This window comes from Papio anubis, chromosome 19 (assembly GCF_008728515.1).
Source record: "Papio anubis isolate 15944 chromosome 19, Panubis1.0, whole genome shotgun sequence".
In the NCBI taxonomy this organism is placed as follows: domain Eukaryota; kingdom Metazoa; phylum Chordata; class Mammalia; order Primates; family Cercopithecidae; genus Papio; species Papio anubis.
The window spans coordinates 15,045,122-15,064,680 of record NC_044994.1 but is presented as its reverse complement, the minus strand read 5'-3'; the positions used below and the strand labels follow the sequence as shown (position 1 = coordinate 15,064,680).

The window sequence follows — 19,559 nt, the reverse complement described above, 5'->3', positions numbered from 1 at the left end:
AGACTCCATCTTGGAAAACAAACAAAACAAAACAAAAAGTGAAACATAACATATGATCCAGCATTGTACTCCTTGGTATTTACCCAAAGGGGTTGAAAACTTGTGTTCGTACAAAAATCCTTACACAGATGTTCATGGCAGCCTAATTTATAATAGCTCCAAACCAGAAACATCAAAATGTTCTACAATAAGTGAATAATGATGTGAGCAGTGAATACTACAGGGAATACTACTTAATAAAAAGGAATGAATTGTTGATACACATAATCATTTAGATGGCTCTCATTATGCTAAGTGAAAAACAATCTCAAAAGGTCACATGTTGTATAATTTTTTTTGTATAATGTTCTCAAAATTACAAAATTATAGAGGTGGAGAGCAAATTAGTGTTTGCCAGGGGTTTGGGATGGGGAGGTGGTGTGATTGTAAAGGGGTAGCATGAGGGAGATCTTTGTGGTGATAGTTCTGTATCTTAATTTCAGTGGTAGTGAGTGATAAAATGGCACAGAAAAATGACAATGTCAATTTCCTGGTTTTAAATAACTCTTAAGTACTGGGATTTATCTAGTGGGGAAGCTAGCAGGTACATGAAAACTTCTTGTACTATCTTTGCAACTTTGTGTGAATCTATAATTATTTCCACACACAAAGTTAAAAAATACAAGAGATTAAATTTAGATTAGACCCTCATCAGCCTTTGTCTCCACTCCTTCCCTGCTCCTGGAAAAAGCAGCAGAGGGGCATGGGCAGGGCATACCAAAAATACGTTATAATTTCTCTTGTGAGTTTTTCTTTGACCCCAGTATTAAGTAGAATTGTGTTATTTAATTTCCAGATATTTGTAGATTTTCTATGTATCATATGATTAATTTCTAATTTAATTCCATTGTATAACATCTTAAACTTTTTAACTTTTTTTTTTTATATAATTCTTTAAGTTCTGGGGTACATGTGCAGAACATGCAGTTTTGTTACATAGGTATACACGTGCCATGGTGGTCACCTACATTAGGTATTTCTCGTAATGCTATTCCTCCCCTAGACCCCCATCCCCCGACAGGCCCTGGTGTATGATGTTCCCCTCTTTGTGTCCATGTGTTCTCATTGTTCAACTCCCACTTATGAGTGAGAACATGAGGTATTTGGTTTTCTGTTCCTGTGATAGTTTGCTGAGAATGATGGTTTCCAACTTCATCCATGTCCCTGCAAAGGACATGAACTCACACTTTTTATGACTGCATAGTATTCCATGGTATATATGTGCCACCTTTTCTTTATCCAGTCTATCATTGATGGGCATTTGGGTTGGTTCCAAGTCTTTGCTATTGTGAATAGTGCCGCAGTAAACATACATGTGCATGTGTCTTTATAGCAGAATGATTTATAATCCTTTGGGTATATATCCAGTAATGGGATTGCTGGGTCAAATGGTATTTCTAGTTCTGTATCCTTGAGGAATTGCCACACTGTCTTCCACAATGGTTGAACTAATTTACACTCCCACCAACAGTGTAAAAGCTATCCTGTTTCTCCACATCCTCTCCAGCATCTGTTGTTTCCTGACTTTTTAATGATCGCCATTCTAACTGGTGTGAGATGGTATCTCATTGTGGTTTTGATTTGCATTTCTCTAATGACAAGTGAAGATGGGCATTTTTTCATATCTTTGTTGGCTGCATAAATGTCTTCTTTTGAGAAGTGTCTATTCATACTCTTTGCCCACTTTTTGATGAGGTTGTTTTTTTCTTGTAAATGTGTTTAAGTTCTTTGTAGATTCTGGATATTAGCCATTTGTCAGATGGATAGATTGCAAAAATTTTCCCCCATTCTGTAGGCTACCTGTTCGCTCTGATGGTAGTTTCTTTTGCTGTGCAGAAGCTCTTTAGTTTAATTAGATACCATTTGTCAATTTTGGCTTTTGTTGCCATTGCTTTTGGTGTTTTAGACATGAAGTCTTTGCCCATGCCTATGTCCTGAATGGTATTGCCTAGGTTTTCTTCTAGGATTTTTATGGTTTTAGGTCTTATGTTTAAGTCTTTAATCCATCTTGAGTTAATTTTTGTATAAGATGTAAGGAAGGGGTCCAGTTTCAGTTTTCTGCATATGGCTAGCCAGTTTTCCTAACACCATTTATTAAATAGGGGATCTTTCCCCCATTGCTTGTTTGTGTCAGGTTTGTCAAAGATCTGATGGTTGTAGATGTGTGGTGTTATTTCTGAGGCCTCTGTTCTGTTCCATTGGTCTATATATCTGTTTTGGTACTAGTACCATGCTGTTTTGGTTACTGTAGCCTTGTAGTATAGTTTGAAGTGAGGTAGCATGATGCCTCCAGCTTTGTTCTTTTTGCTTAGGATTGTCTTGGCTATGCGGGCTCTTTTTTGGTTCCATATGAAGTTTAAAGTAGAAACTTTTTAACTTTATTGAGAATGTATAGCTTAGTATATATGAATATTTTACCTTAGTGAATTTACTATGTACATTTGAGTAGAATGCACATTCTGCAGTTGTTGGCTGAGTGTTTTATAAATATTAATGAGGTAAATACTATTGCTCATTTATTTCCTTGCTGACTTTTTTGCCTAATTGTTATCAGTTTATGAGAGAGAGCTATTACAATCTCTAATATTATTTGTAGATTTGCCTATTAATAATCCTTCCTTTATTTCTATTAATATTTGCGTAATGAATTTTGAAGTTCTTCTTAAGTACATACATATTTATTTTATTTTTTGAGACAAGGCATCACTCTGTTGCCCAAGCTGGAGTGCAGTGGCATGATCATAGCTCACTGTAACCTAAAATTCGTGGGCATTAAGTGATCCTTCTGAGTAACTATGACTACAGGTATGTGCTACCATGCCTGGCTAATTTTTAAATTTTTGTAGATATGTGGTCTCACTATGTTGCCCAGGCTGCTCTTGAACTCCTTGGCTCAAGTAATCCTCTCGTCTTAACTTCCCAAAGTGCTGGTAATATAGGCATGAGCTACCATGTCCAGTCTACATAGATATTTAGATTGTTAGGTCTTCCTGATGAGTTGTTCTTTTTATCATTGTGAAATTTCTTGCTTTATCATTTGTAATATTCTTTATCTTGAGTCCTACTTTGTCTAATATCAAAATAGTCATACCACTTCCCATTTTCATGATGTTTATTTTTCCGTTCTTTTACTTTCAGTCACTTTGTGTCAGATGTTTTTTATCTCTGCTCTTCACAGTGTATAATTTCTATTGACCTGCCTTCATATTCACTGACTCTTTTGGTTGCCATCTCCATTATGCTATTATGCTCATTTACTGAATTTTTCATTTCAGTTATTGTATATTTTTCAGTTTAGGACCTCCATTTAATTCATTTTTAAAAAATAATAGCCTTACAGGAAATATTTAATATGATGTAATTCACTCATTTAACATGTATAATTCAATGACTTTTAGTATATTTACAGATATATACCAGCACCACCACATTCATTTTTAGAATATTTTCATCACCTCAGAAAGAAACCCTTTAGTTATCACCCTTAATTTTTTCCCCCAATCCTTAGGCAACACTAATCTACTTTCCATCTCTATAGATTTACCTATTCTGGACATTTCATACAAATTAAATCATATAATGTGTGATCTTCTGTCTGACTTTTTTTCACTTAGCAAAATGTTTTCAAGGTTCATTGATGTAGTATGCATCTGAACTTCATTCTTTTATATTGCCAAATAATATTTAATTAGATAGATATGCCACATTTTGTTTATCCATTTGTCTGTTGATGGACATTGGATTATTTCCATCCTTAACTATAATAAATAATACTGCTATAAACATTTGCATTCCAGTTTTTGTGTGGACATATATTTTTATTTCTCCAAGATAGATACCTAGGAGTGAAATTACTAAGTTATATGGTAACTATATGTTTAACTGATTAACTGCTAGACTGTTTTCCAAAGTGGCTATACTATTTTACATTTCCACCAGCAGTGTATATGGATTCTGATTTCTCCAGTTGTTATCTGATATTTTTACTTTAGCCATCCTAGTGAGTGTGAAGAAGTATCTCATCGTGGTTTTAATTTGCATTTCCCTGATGGCTAATGATGTGGAGTATCTTCATGTGTGTATTGACCATTTGGTTTGGATGTACTATTTTGAATATTTTGCTTTTCTTGACTATAGGCCACATTTTCTTATTTGTGCCTTGACTCAGGGTCTTATAAAGATAAAAATTCAGTTATTGGCTGGTCTGTGTTGTCAGCTAGAGCTCTGGGTCCTCTTCCAAGTTCATGTGGTTGTGGCAGAATTCAGTTCCCTGTGGTTGTATGACTGAAATCCCCATTTCCTTGCTGCCTGTAATTAGGGACCACTCTCAGCTCCTAGAGACCACTTGCATTTCTTGCCACATAACCCTCACCATTTTAAAGCTAGTAGTGGGGAACATTTTATACATTAAATCTCCCTCATGCTTTGACTCTCTGGCTTCTTCTGGCCCACCTGGATAACTTCTTTATCTACAGTGAACTGATTTAGGATATCTACAAAATTCCTTTTCGGGAGTACCTAGATTTGTGCTTGACTGCATAACTGGACAAAAGTTATGTACACTAGACTGGAAATGTTAGGGCCGTCTTCAAATTCTGCTTATGACAATTAGTGTAGCTCTACTAGCTTTTAATTTTGTTAGTGACTGTATAGTGTATTTTTTTCTATAATAGTAACTTTTCTGTGCTGTCAGGTTTAAATGTCTTCTTAACAGTAGATTAACAGCTGGATTTAAGAAAGTAACAATTTTGGAGTCTCCAGTGTGTATCTGGTGAGTTTACGCCACTTAGTGATTACTGACATATTTAGAATTATTTTTTATCATCTTTTGTGCTTCCATTTACTCTGTTTTGTTTTTTCTCTGTATCTATCACTTCTCTCCCCCTCTTCTGGTTTGATAGTTACATATTCTGTAATTTCAGTGGTTTTCTTGAAATTAATTATTTTATTAACAAGTCTGAAGTTAATATATCTGTCCTCCAGACAAATAAGACAGGAACCTTAAAATTATGTTAATTCCAATTGTCTCACTTTAATCTTAGAGAAAAAATGGATTGCTTATACATGAATGATAGTCTGCTGACAGATTTCTCATCAGCATCGGCAGAATACAGCAAATAAATATCTTCTAACAGTTGAGGTAAATGAACTGTCTGCTTAAGAGTCAATAACCAACAAAAATACCGTTTGAGGGCAAAGCTCACGGATTCTTCCCAAGAGAACACTAAATGATATACTTCAGTCACAAGAAAACAATGCCTAAGAGTGGGATGTAAGTAACAATGCTTATCAAAGAGACTGGTAAATATACTGATACATTTTTATAAACATGAACTATAAAAAGTAATACTAAGAATAATTCTGTGGGATAGTTTCGCATTTTTTTACAGATGGAGAAAAGAAGAGTGGAGAAGCTAAGTATCAAACTTGTATGAGGTCACACAGCTACAGACTACAGCTAGGAGAATGTCCTCTAGCTCAGAAATGACGTGAGACTTGGCCGGGCGCGGAGGCTCACGCCTGTAATCCCAGCACTTTGGGAGGCCGAGGCGGGCGGATCACGAGGTCAGGAGATCGAGACCATCCTGGCGAACAGGGTGAAACCCCGTCTCTACTGAAAATACAAAAAAATTAGCCGGGCGTGGTGGCGGGCGCCTGTAGTCCCAGCTTCTAGGGAGGCTGAGGCAGGAGAATGGTGTTAACTCAGGAGGCGGCGGAGCTTGCAGTGAGCGGAGATCGTGCCACTGCACTCCAGCCCCGGCCACAGAGCAAGAAAAAAAAAAAAAAAAAAAAGAAGGACGTGAGACTCAAAAAGCAATTCTAACAATCTGCATCATTTATTCTTTTAGCTCATTTGTGACCCAGAGGGTTCCAATGTCTATGAGTTCTAGAATGTATAAGAAAAATTTACTCAGGCACTATCCTTTGAATTAGAACATGGAACAACAAGGTCCTATAAATTGTGATAATTAGGCCGGGCGCGGTGGCTCAAGCCTGTAATCCCAGCACTTTGGGAGGCCGAGACGGGCGGATCACGAGGTCAGGAGATCGAGACCATCCTGGCTAACATGGCAAAATCCCGTCTCTACTGAAAAAATACAAAAAACTAGCCGGGCGTGATGGCGGGCGCCTGTAGTCCCAGCTCCTCGGGAGGCTGAGGCAGGAGAATGGCGTAAACCCGGGAGGCGGAGCTTGCAGTGAGCTGAGATCCGGCCACTGCACTCCAGCCTGGGAGACAGAGCGAGACTCCGTCTCAAAATAAATAAATAAATAAATAAATAAATTGTGATAATTTATCTTATTTGAAATCCCAGTTATGCAGAGTGATTTTTCAGTCACTAGCATAATTACAGAAACTTTGAGAAATATTAAGTAATTGGTGGTGATACGACCATGTTCAGAAACCAAAGGCCAAAAGAGAAGCCAAATTGAATAAACAAAATTGTCTTAGTAAATAGCAAAATGTAGAGTTCCTCTGTATTTGGAGGTAAATTCTAAACAATAAAACACGTGATGTTTTGTTTTTTAAAAAGATCACCTGATTTGTTCTTAAACCAGGCTTACAAGCTACAATATAATCTTTTAAAATTATAGGTAATTACAAAAAGGCACATTAAACTTCAGTTAATCACAGTTGTTTCAAAAATATGTCCCTTCTCTTAACAAAGCAGTAACTCAGCCAAAACTTGGATAAACTGGCATTTCCTTAGATCACATGTTTCATTCCTAAACACAATGCCCCTTGTGTTTCTTTCAGGTGTCCATACTTTCTCTGAAAAATAGATCTCCCCTTCCAAAGCTTGAGCATTATCTGCTCTTTGTTTGAAAATAAATGCATTGTTCGTGTGGGGACTAGTAACGCAGGTGTTTTACCTCTCTTTTCCTAGTCAGGCTGATTCTTAAGCCTTTTATGAAATCAGTTCAGTTCAGTCAAATCTCTGACATCCACTTTTTATTGCCATTTCCCTTGATGGCTATAATATAAACTCTAAATACAAGAAGATCATCTTTTATTCCATTATGTTTACCTCTTTCTTCTACAATAGTTATCTTAGAAGATGTTTACATTTTTAGTTAATATCTCAAGTGTTGCCAGCATTCTGCGTTCTTCTCACTTCTCGAAGACTAACTCTGGGGCAAGGCCAAAGTTCAGATCAAGCATTAATAGTTCAAGTTGCTTTCATTTTTCCTAAACTCCTTAAGGTACCCAGATTTGCTCCTGTCACGGGAAAGCACTATCTAAAAGCTCTGCATGAAATTAAACTCCCTGAGGTGTAAGCAAACTGAATAAAGCCATGGAAGCATGTATTGAAGCAACTCTTCCTGAGTGAGACATGAGAAACACTAACATTCTTAACACAGCAGGGATTGGTGTTGGGTGTCAGGTAACTGATTGTGTCTTCTGAAATACAGAGTTTCAACCCCTCATTTTATTTCCAAACAATCACTTTTATGTTACTCTCTAGAGAATGAGGAGGATCGGATCTCAGATCATGGAGCATGCTATAGCTGAGAAGGGAAAAAGGGGAGCAGAATTAAAGACTTCATCTCTTCAATGCAGAGGATAGTAATTGATATTACTTATCAAAGTATCTCTTTTCTAGCTATGTAACATGGAGTTTCAAGCAATTTATTATTGTCATTCTTGTCTCAGTTGTGTACATAATACCCTTTTCCTGTCATTTATGATACTAAAGTATATTTCAGTAAAATGTAGTACATATTTTAGGTTTTTATCATATTGTTTTCATGGATAAGAGGTTTAACAATTTCATGTTTTATTATAAATGTTAGAAAGTTTATATGAAAATAGTGAATAATCAGTAATCTAGCTTCTTTTTCTAATTGCAGTGTTTTTCATAATATAACAATGTACGGAATGCTTTGTTGATTAAAAGTGGAATGTAGCACATTCACAGTGTATATTATTGCTTCTTTGTCCAGTTTGCCAAGTGCAACTAATGTGAACTTATTCATAATACACACTATGCTGTTATGAGTGACTGCAGAGTTCCTTTACAATGTTGCCGCTTCATTTTAAAAATAAGCGCACATTTCTTCAGTTGTCCAAAAAACATTTTGTAGGAATTAGGAATCAGTTTCAAAATGGATTTTACTTTTTATGTTAAGATTGATAATTCTACAGAAAATTTAAAACCAGAGTTTGGTATTCATATTTTACACTGGCAATACTCTGTAACACTGGGTGCTATAGCTCATATGGACAATAAGATGGAACTCAGCATTATGTGAATATATTAAGGAGATTTTACTTACAAGGAGGTCCATGACCCTGGCCTCAAGGAAAGTGTTAATCAAGACATTTGAGTGTTTAGGGATTTTGATATCAATGGTTGAAGTGAATTGGTAAAGCATAATTATAATATGGAACCTCCACTCAAGCATAATCTCACCTTCAGTTATTCTTAAGCATGGGTCACTTATTTATGCTTGAGTCAGCTGATTTCAAAACTCCTATTTCATATCCCCTTGGGACAGCTAAAGAAAGCTTTCTTCACTGCATACATGGGAAATAGCACTCTGAAACCCCTTGCTTGAAATGGAGAAAGGGAAAAAAAAAAACCCTCTATATTTCCAGCATTTGCAAACACAATGTATCCAAAATTTCTAAAGTTTACTTAAGCTGCAAATGCACTTAGGTAAATTGATTTAACAAATATTTTTTTCTTTTTCAACTTTATTGAGGAATAATTTATGCATAATAAACTACATGTATTGAAAGTGTACAGTTTGATGAGTTCTGACAAATCATATGTACCTGTCCACAATCAGATTACAGAACGTGTCTATGACCTCACAAAGGTTCCTTGTGCTCCTTTGCAGTTCCTCCCTTTTTCTATACTCTATCCTCACTTCCACTGATCTGCTTTTTAAATTTTTATTTTGTTTTATTTTTAGAGACAGAGTCTTGCTGTGTCACCCAGGCTGGAGTGCAGTGGCGTGATCATAGCTCACTGTAATCTCAAACTCCTGGGCTTACATGATCCTCCTGCCTCAGCCTCTGGAGTAGCTAGGACTACAGGCACATGCCACCATGCCTGGCTAATTAAATTTTTTTTTTTTTTTAAGAGACAGGGTCTTGCTCTGTCATCCAGGCTAGTCTCAAACTTCTGGGTTGAAGGGATCCTCCCATCTCAGCCTGATCTCTATTTTATTTGTGCTTTATACAAATGGAATTATATAATATTTACTATTTTGTGCCTGGTTCCTTAATTCTACATGATGATTTTAAGACTCATCCATATGTTGTTGCACATATCAATAGTTCTTTCCTTTATATTGCTGAATAGTATCCCATTGTATAGAAATACCCACATTTTGCTTACCATTCACCTGTTAATGGACATTTGGGTTATTTCCAGTTTGAGGTTCATTCAACACATACTTATTGACGGCTATTACTGTCCAGGCAAATGTTCTAAAGAAAAATGGGAGACCATGGTAAGTAAAATAGTCAAAATCATGGCCAAAATGGAGATTACTGGAGGGGATGGATATTATGTAAACAAATATCAAGTATGCCTGATGAGGAAAATGAAGCAGGATAAGAGAGAAAGGAAATCCATAATTGAGGCAGATTCTGTTTTCTATAGGATGATCAGGAAATGCCTCACTGATGAGATAACCTTTGTACAAAGACCTAAAAGAAGAAAATGAGTGATCCTTGTAGACATCTGGGTGAAGAGTACTGAGACTTTAGTGCCTAAATGTTAAGCTTAAAAGAAAAGTCTTTTTGCCTCACTTTAGCATTCATGGTTCTAATAGTTATTTTTGGTTCAGTGGTAGGTATTTTTACAACTACTTTCGACATCAGTTTTAACCTGTTGGGAAACACAGTGGTCTGCTGCCTGCTGCTGCTGCCGCCACACCCAGGGCTCCTCTGTGGTGGAGGAGCCCTGAACTCTTGTAAAGTTCCTTTGAGGAGAATGAATCGTTCAAATGCTTGTATAGTGTTAAAGATTTTAGGAATCTTTCAGCTCCTCGGAGGAGCCTATCAGACTCTGACTTTGTCACATGGGGCAGCTGACCTTTTGCCTTAATAACCTCATTTGTTATAGGATAGTGTCTGTTGCTGGACCCATACTGAAAAGGTAAGGATAACTATCCACAGGGGTGTTAGAGGGTTCCCTGGGGACAGAAGTGTATGAAATGCCCTTGGAAAACTATCTAAGTTACCTCCCTTTTTCTAAACTGGTGGCTGAGCCAGTATGTGGATAGTCGGAACACCAGATTATAGAGAGATTCTTAAGAGCTATCTTTAGTAAATTTTTCTTTTTTTTTTTTAAAAAAAGCATTATCTGTATCAGCTCTGCCCAATATTGCAGGTATTGAATGACTTTCAGGATGTCCAGTCTCTTCATTTTTGAAAGCAAAATCTAACAGCACATAACCTAAACCTAGAATAGACCCAGTGTATCTATGAATTTCTTTGGGCTGTAACCTTTCCCATAACACTTAAACATAACCATCTTTTACCTTGACTTCCTGAATGTTATCAGCCTTACCAACAGTAGATCCCAGCATTAACCCAATGCTAGTACTACTTCTTACCTATTTGATCTTCTATATATATCATTATAGATTCATATATTTTATTTTATAATTTTGGATTATAATCCAATGCTATGTTATTTATTTTGTTGCTCAGATTGTTCCAGTTTTGGCCATTAGTTCTTTCAGGTTGGCTGTTGTGATTCTTTGGCATGCTTCTATCGTTTTATTTTTTTCAGCAGTTTCTTACTTTCTGGTATTGTAAAATATTTCAGGCTTATTTTTATTTTCCCTGCCCGAGTCCTAGAATCAGCCAGTTTCCCAAGAATCTCTGGTTCCTTTTACTGGAAAATGGTATTTAGAAGCCAAATGTGAGTACTGGGTTTGTGCTTTGCTGCTGTGGTGTGATTGCTTCCAGGATGTCTGAGTCAATAGGGCTAGGTAATGTATGTATATTAACTCGTGTATACACATATCTATAAGTAGTGTCTACCTATTTATCTATTAAACTAACCATGAGTTCATACTGATGTCTCCAACTCTAATCCAGCACCACAGGGTTTATTTTATCCTCCCCTTCTGGTTTATTTGCAACTTTAATCTCTTACAGTGAGAAACCTGGCTCCCACAACCTTCCATTTGTTTACTTAGTTGTTCAGCCTTATTATTCATGCAAAGCAATTACTATAAACATTTTAAATGCAATTCTGTATCTAACAGTTTATCCTACCATACGTCCACACTGGTATGTAATATTATTTGCATGAGAACTGTTCACTGAAGCATTGGACTCTCTCCTTCCCTTTTAAACCTTATTAGATTATCTTGGATTTTTAAAAAACCTTTTGTTGTGGACGTTTTCAAGTACATACAATAGTAGGGAAGTATGCTGAACCCTATGAAACCATAGCTCAGCTTTAACATTTTTTATTTTGCCTATCTTGTTTAATCTGTTCCCCATATTCTTTTTTTTAGTATTTTAAAGCAAATCCCAGAGATCATATCATTTCACCTATAAATACTTCAGTAAGCATTTCAACAGATAAGTTTTTTTTTAAAAAAAACATAACCACAATGTCATTTTCATACCAAAAATTAATAGTAATTCCTTTATATAATATGATAAAATTTCTCCAACAGTGTGAAAAAAATCTTTTCACAGTTAGTTTGTTTGAATCAGAATCCATGGTAGATGGAATATTGCCCTATACCCCCGATCCCTACCAAGATGTCCACATTTTATGCCCTGGAATCTATGTTGCCATGTTACTTTATGTGGCAATGGGGACTTTGCAGATGTGATTATGTTAAGGATCTTGAGATGGGAAGGTTGTCCTGGATTATCTGGATGTGCTCAGTGTGTTTACAGTGTTTCCATGTGAGAGAAGTAGGAGGGTCAGAATGACAGAAGGAGATGAGAGCAGAAACAGATGGCAGAGAGATGCCCTTGCTGCAAGGGAGGCACAAGCCAAGGAATGTGGACAGCCTACACAAGCTGGAAAAGGCAAAAAAATGGGTTAACTCCTAGAGCCTCCAGAAGGAATGTAGTCTGACTGCAATTTAGCCTGTGAAGGCCCTTTTTGGATTTCTGACCCCTAGAAGAGAATAGAGTGTCGTTTTAAGCCACTAAATTTGTGATAATTTGTTACAGCAGCACTAGAAAAATAAAGGATCCAATATCTACATATCTCATTGGGTTGTCATACATCTTAAATTTCTTTTAACTGATTATAGTTCTATCTCTTTTTATTTTCTTATGTGTTGAAGAAACTGGATCATTCATCCATATGATGTTCTGCATTCTGGATTGGCTCATTTTACCTCCTGGTGTCATTTAACTTGTTCTATATCCTGTATTTCCTAAAAATTAATATTAAAGTATAAAACCTTATTTATAATCAGGTTCAATTTTGGGGGGAGACAGTATACTTCATACATGGTGCCTTGTATTTCCTATTACATCACACCAGGAGACATGAACAATTGTCCTATTGTTCATGCCGCTAACCTGATCTGGCTACCCGAAAGCTTCCATCAATCTTTTACTTAGGGTTTTAGCAGCTATTGATGATTAATACTTATATCCATTAGTTAACTAATTGTTCTGAAATGGTGATGAATTGGTTCTTCTTTAAGGAAGAACTTTCTCTTATAAGAGTGACTGTTTACTCTGAAATATAGTTTGTATATGGGAACAGAATATATGCTTGATTCCCTTCATTCATGGATTTTTTTTTTAGAATAGTAAGTTTGTGTGTCCTATGAAACCTCTAATGGTAACAAATGAAGTTTTTTTTTATTAGTTTCATTATGAATTCATGGATTTACATATTTGTTGTGTTTTAATCAGTTGGAATCAGTGTTATTTTTCCTGCTCAAATTGTACTTTGTCAAGTGAAAACCCTTCAAAGTGACTAGCTGGTGTTTTGATGCTAAATTTTGTTCCCATGCCTGTTCTATCACTCTATTTTATTTCCCACTCTACAATATCAGTTGCATGGTTTTAGTTTAGCTTCTCATTAATTCACTTTGAAAATAAAAAGAAAATGTGTGTATATTTTAGTTTCTTTTTTCTTTTTTTTTTTTTTTTTTTTTTTTTTTTTTTACAAAAGTTAACATATACTCTGATCTGCATCTTGTTTTCTTCATTTAATGATACATTCTGGAGATCCCTTCATATAAGTATAAAGAGAGATGCCTCATTCCTTTTTACGGCTGTACAGTATTCTGTGTTGGGATGTACTATGGTTTAGCCAGTCAGTTCTATATTGATGATTTTTTTTTTCTAGTCTTTGGGAAAGTATAGGTATATTCTCGTATATACTTGCTATGATGTTGTAAGGTATTTTCTCCTTGAGACCCTGGCTTTTGATTTAGTCAGTGAGTTCTGGGATTGAGAATTGGCTCAGGTCTTGGAAACCAAACATGGGATGTCATTTTTTTTTGTTGGCGGTAGTTACCATCAGCCTCTTGTTTCATCCATCTTTGATTTCTTTTGATCAGTTAGATTGAGCAATACCCTTATTGGCTTCCCATCTATCTGGCTCCATGGGTACTGTGCCCTATTAAAAAGTCTGTATCTTTCTGTAGTTCAGGGAACTTTCACAGTGATCTACTATTGCTTGTGATAATTGTGTCTACCTTGCTTCTAATGGCTTATGAGTTTGGCAAGCAGATGGTATTTTCACTTCACTTAGTGTAGTCCATTTTGTTTTGTTTTTTTGGTTCTAAGAGTCACCCTGTCAGCATGGTAGCAGTGTCTCTTGGAGTTCTTGCCAGGTGACTACATACTATATCCTCGGAGAGTGCCATAAACTCAGAGCCTGGAGGAGAACCTGCTTTCTAAAGTGATAAGGAATGAGATGGTGAAAGGAGTACCATAATCATTTAGAAACTCAGTGTTGGCTATCCTCTATAGGCCATAGCTGATAGTAAGAGAGAGAATGTCACAGAACTAGTCTTACTGATAGCAATGGGGATAACAGGCTTCCAAAACTATAGAAGCCAGGTGACAAAGCTAAGCTGTCTGAACAGGAAAAATCTAGAAACAAACTGAATGTTCATCAATATGGGACTGGTTAATTAAATTATAGTAGCCATAATCTATGTGGTAATACATTCTATGAGGTAGATCTATATGTACAGTAAGTCCTCACTTAACATTGTCACTAGGTTCTTGGAAACTGTGACTTTAAGGGAAATGATATATAACAATATAAATTTTTACCATAGGCTAATTGATATAAACAAGAATTAAGTTTCTATAACATAGTTCTGGTCATGAAAACATCACCAAATTTCTCAATAAAGACCAAACACTTCTAATATTAGACATTGAAATAAATGTGAACTATACATATGTATAAGAAAGATTAATAAAAATAAGTAAGATAACTATTTACCCAGTTATTTCAGTTCAAGGTCACAGGAGGCCAGAACCAATCTCTGCAGCCCAGAGTATAAGGTGGGAACCAACCGTGGACAGAGTGCCATCCCATTGCAGGGCATACTCACACATGTCCCTAAACTCATCCTGGAACCATTTAGACACAGCAGTTCACCTAATGTGCACATTTTTGGGATTGGGAGAAAACTCTCAAAGATGGGAGAACATGCTAACTTCACATGGCCCTGGCTGGGAATCAATTTTTTTTTCTCATCAGTGTTATAATGAAATGATGTTATTTGAGGACCTGCTGTACCACTATAGAAAAATCTTCAAGTACATGAAAAAAAATTGCAGGTTAGGCTGGGCACGGCGGTTCATGCCTGTAATCCCAGCACTTCGGGAGGCCAAGGCAGGCGGATTGCTTGAGTCCAGGAGTTCAAGACCAGCTTGGGCAACATGGTGAAATCCCATCTCTACTAAAAACACAAAAAATTAGCCAGGTATGGTGGTCAGCATGCCTGTAGTCCCAGCTACTTGGGAGGCTGAGCCTGGGAGGTCGAGGCTGCAGTGAACTGAGATCACGCCACTGCATTCCAGCCTGGGCAACCAGAGTGAGACTCTGTCTCAAAAAAACAGAAATTACAGATTTAATATATAGAGTATGATCTCAGTTGTATATAAACAAAGGATATTTTATGTTTACATTTTTGAATTTGCATAGAAAATTCCTGGAAGACTACAAAAAAAAAAAAAAAAAACCTTCTGGGAAATATGATTAGAAGCTGAAAAGGGATAAAGGTATTTTTTACTTTTAATTTTATGCCCTCTCTACTGTTTGACATTTTTGTGACAAGTACTGTTGATTTTATATTATTTTAAAAATGATGTTGCTGTTGAACCAACTGGTGATTATTGTTCCTTGGAGTTTTGCTCTCCTGTCATACCTCATCCACTTGATCAGCCCTCTGGGAAAAAGGTAACAGGCCAGAGTTAGGTCCTGAAACCCAGGCACTGTGATTTATGTTGATTACCAGCCTCACAATATCCATTTAGCTTCAGTTCTCTCTGGGCTTCTGTCACATTGTGGAGACCCCGATATCCCTAGGAGTCATGAACAATGACTAGGGCCTTGCTGTTTCTGTGCAATTCGACCAAAGTTTTGGGAGGAATACACAAATGAAAATGTGGGGAGAACAGCTTATAATTGTGCATCTTTGGACTGACTTAATTTCCATTATTTGGCCAAATAATCCAATTTAGTGTGTTTTTAAGTGAATATTGGTACATTCATTCTTTTTCCATTTTATACAGCATTATTTTGATCATAAGTCAACTTTTTTTTCTTTTTTTTTTTGAGACAGAATCTTGCTCTTTTCCCCAGGCTGGAGTGCAGTGGCGCAATTTCGGCTCACTGCAACCTCCGCCTCCTGGATTCAAGCTATTGTCCCACCTCAGCCTCCCGAGTAGCTGGGACTATAGGTACATGCTACCACTCCCGGCTAATTTTTGTATCTTTTGGTAGAGACGGGTTTTCAGCATGTTGGCCGAGCTATTTTTGAACTCTTGACCTCAAGTGATTCACCTACCTTAGCCTCCCAAAGTGCTGGGATTACAGGCATGAGCCACTGCGCCAGGCCAGGTCATAATTCAACTTTTAAGGAACACAGTGTTAATACAATTTCATAGATGAAACTATGACCACTAAAAATACTAATAGAACTTAATAACATTCTGGGTGGAATAATTATTTGGTTTAATTCTTAAATTGGTATTTGGAATTAAAGTGCTAAGGTGATTATTGCCTTAGAAATTTGCTTATAAATAGTAAACAGTAAATGGAGAATATGCAAGTTAACATCTATCACCTTCCTTCTCCTTAGTAATGTAGCAAGTAGGATTCTAATTTAAAATACTAATTTAGGTGGCTCACACCTGTAATCCCAGCACTTTGGGAGGCCAAGACGGGCGGCTCACTTGAGGTCAGGAGTTCAAGACCAGCCTGGCCAACACGGTGAAACCTCATCTCCACTAAAAACACAAAAATTAGCCAGGCGTGGTGGTGGGCACCTGTAATCCCAGCTACTTGGTAGGCTGAGGCAGGAGACTTGCTTGAACCGGGGAGGCAGGGGCTGCAGTAAACTGAGATTGCGCCGCTGCACTCCAGCCTGGAGGACAGAGGGAGACGTTATCTCAAAAAGAAAAGTAATAATAATAATAAAATAAATAAATAAATAAAACTAATTTAAACCTGATCTGTTTCTGACATCTCATCAGCTTTTCTCCCAGATAAGGCAGGAAATAAAAATGTGCACACCTGTCAAAGCTTAAGTTAACACAATCCTACAAAACAAATAAAAATACTATGTATATTGAGCAGACAACTAAAAACTAGTGTTAAACCCCTGGGGAAATAAATAGGCTAATTATGCCTTGGTATGTTTCTTGAGAACTTTTCATTTTTTTTCACATAAATTAGATATTCTGAGATCTCTGCCAGGAAATGGATATAACTTTTCCACTATCAAACACAGATAAAATCCTTGTCTACATGTTTTCCCAAGTAGGTCATTCATTAATCCGACATGCTCTACTTTGTTTACACAGAGCAGAGTAACATTTCAGCTTTTAGTTATACATTTGGTTTCTGCCTTGCTAAGAAGCATTCAGTTGTTTTCAGTATAATCTCATTGTCTTTAATGAAAACGCAGCAAGGACCATGATATGGTTTGGCTGTGTGTCTCCACCCAAGTCTCGTGTTGAATTGTAATCATTGGTGTTGGGGGAGGCACCTGGTGGGAGGTGATTGGATCATGGGAGCAGATTCCCCACCTGCTGTTCTCGTGATAGTGGATTATCACGAGATCTGGTTGTTTAAAAGTGTGTAGCACTTCCCCTTGCTCTCTTGCTTTCTCCTGCTGCCATGTGAAGAAGGTATTTGCTTCCCCTTTGCCTTCCACCATGATTGTAAGTTTCCTGAGGCCTTCCATTCATGCTTCCTGTTGAGCCTGCAGAACTGTGAGTCAATTAAATTTCTTTTCTTCATAAATTACCCAGTCGCAGGTAGTTCTTTTTTGTTTTTTTTTTTTTTTTGAGACGGAGTCTTGCTCTGTCACCCAGGCTGGAGTGCAGTGGCCGGATCTCAGCTCACTGCAAGCTCCGCCTCCCGGGCCTCCCGGGTTCACGGCATTCTCCTGCCTCAGCCTCCCGAGTAGCTGGGACTACAGGTGCCCGCCACCACGCCCGGCTCATTTTTTGTGTTTTTAGTAGAGACGGGGTTTCACCGTGTTAGCCAGGATGGTCTCGATCTCCTGACCTCGTGATCCGCCCGCCTCGGCCTCCCAAAGTGCTGGGATTACAGGCTTGAGCCACCGCGCCCGGCCCAGGTAGTTCTTTATAGCAGTGTGAGAATGAACTAATACAGACTAGTAATAGCAAACTGCATTATAACTGAGACCACCATCCAGTTCAACCTTATATTTCAGCTACTACAAGTCCTGATTGATGATCCCACCAACCTAATTATTTTTATAGTCAAGACACTCATAAGCACCTGCCATAGATTTAACATCAAAACTGTCGATTTTCTAGATTTTCCTTTCAGAAGCATCCTAGGCTCTTGGACATAGTAGTAAAAGGAAAAGTCGTGGCTCTTTCCTGCTGTGTGTGTCAAACCTTCCTTGCTGGCACCAGTTCTGGTTGGTGAGAGGCAGTCTAGACTAGACACTGTCTAAAGTTTGGAGTTGTTAAAGGGGCTATTTGGGAGGTATCTTGAAAATACTTAATGCTTCTCTTTGCTTTCACCAAGGCAAAGAAATAAACCTTTTAGAATTCACAAAGGGAGGAAAGAAGAACAAAAGGGCAATCATCAGAGGCAGTGGTTTGGATGATACGCAAGTCTGTTGTCTTCCTGTCACTTCTGTTGTTCCTGTGCTGGATGTCTTCCAATTGCACACTCCTCCCCTATCTACCCTGCTTTCTGTCCAGAGAGGCTGGCCTGTTTTAGATTAAATCAATGGTTTTCCAAATGTGACCCCTGGATAATCAGCATCACCTGGGGACTTGCTGGAAGTGCAAGTTTTCAGGCCCCATCCCAGACTTCTTGAATCATAAACTATGGGGGTGGGACCCAGGAATCTGTGCTTCGACAAACTGGCCAAGTGATTCTGAAACATTCTAACCTTTGAGAATCACTAGATTACAAAATTAAGCTCCTTTGTGGCCTCCAGTTGGTTTTGATCAGTGGGGAGCATCAATAGGAAATCTGAGGGAGGGAGGAGAATGTGGTCTGGGCATTTATTTTCCCAACTCTCTCCCTGTGAGGTCACTGGCATTTGGCCACATTCCTCTAATGGAGGCCACATCTCCTGTCAGGAGGCTTTTGCAGGTCATAGTAACCTTTCCTCCTCTTGGGGCTCTTGCTGTGGCTAGCCTCACGGGTGCTACATTCTTCCTTAATAGCTTCTCTAAAATCTGCCCACACTTGTTGTAAATAGTCACTTTAATGAACTCTTCTTGATGACCTTATTTGAGTATAGTTGATGTAGTTCCCAGTGCAATTTTTGTATTGTCTATTTAAGTGACTCTTTACTTTCTTGAATACCCTCTTTTCTTTTACTTCATGGCATTGTTGGGAGGACTAAATGAATTAATATGCTTATCACAGTGTCTGGTTCATAGGCAGACAATATATGGTAGTTATTTGTAGAGGTGTTACAGTGTTTTTGCTGTATGCAGCCATGAGATATCAAAATGTAAATGTCTTTAGCATCTTTCCATTATTGCACCTCTGTCCCTTAGCCATCTGGTATTACAGTTGATTTTCATATTGATTAACTGATTTCAGGTGGAGGCATAATCAGAACCATGAAAAAGTTCAACAGTTTGGAGATTAAACATTAAAACCAATTTTAAATCATCAGAACCAAAGTGCCATTAAACTTGATAATTAAGTGATTATTATCTAATTTATAAAACACGTAGAAAGGTTTGCAGTTCCTTATAAACAGCTGTTGTTGCTCCTTAATGGATTCTAAGTTTACTGGCACTACTGTGAACTTCTCACTAGTAATAAGATATCATGAAATTGTGGGTGTGATCACCCAAATATGTAAAAAATTAA

General features: G+C 37.4%; 1 long non-coding RNA gene across 2 annotated transcripts in view; it reads left to right on the top strand.

The window, feature by feature from the left end:
- Positions 1-8,998, top strand: part of LOC116271456 — a 48,153-nt gene extending 39,155 nt beyond the window's left edge. Inside the window, exons 3-4 of one of the 2 annotated variants that reach the window (XR_004180032.1) lie at positions 5,082-5,179; positions 7,506-8,998. This is a non-coding gene — a long non-coding RNA (uncharacterized LOC116271456). Of the gene's footprint in view, positions 1-5,081; positions 5,312-7,505 lie in introns of both variants that reach the window. The other variant, XR_004180031.1, reaches the window with a different exon arrangement.
- The last annotated feature ends 10,561 nt before the right edge of the window (positions 8,999-19,559 follow it).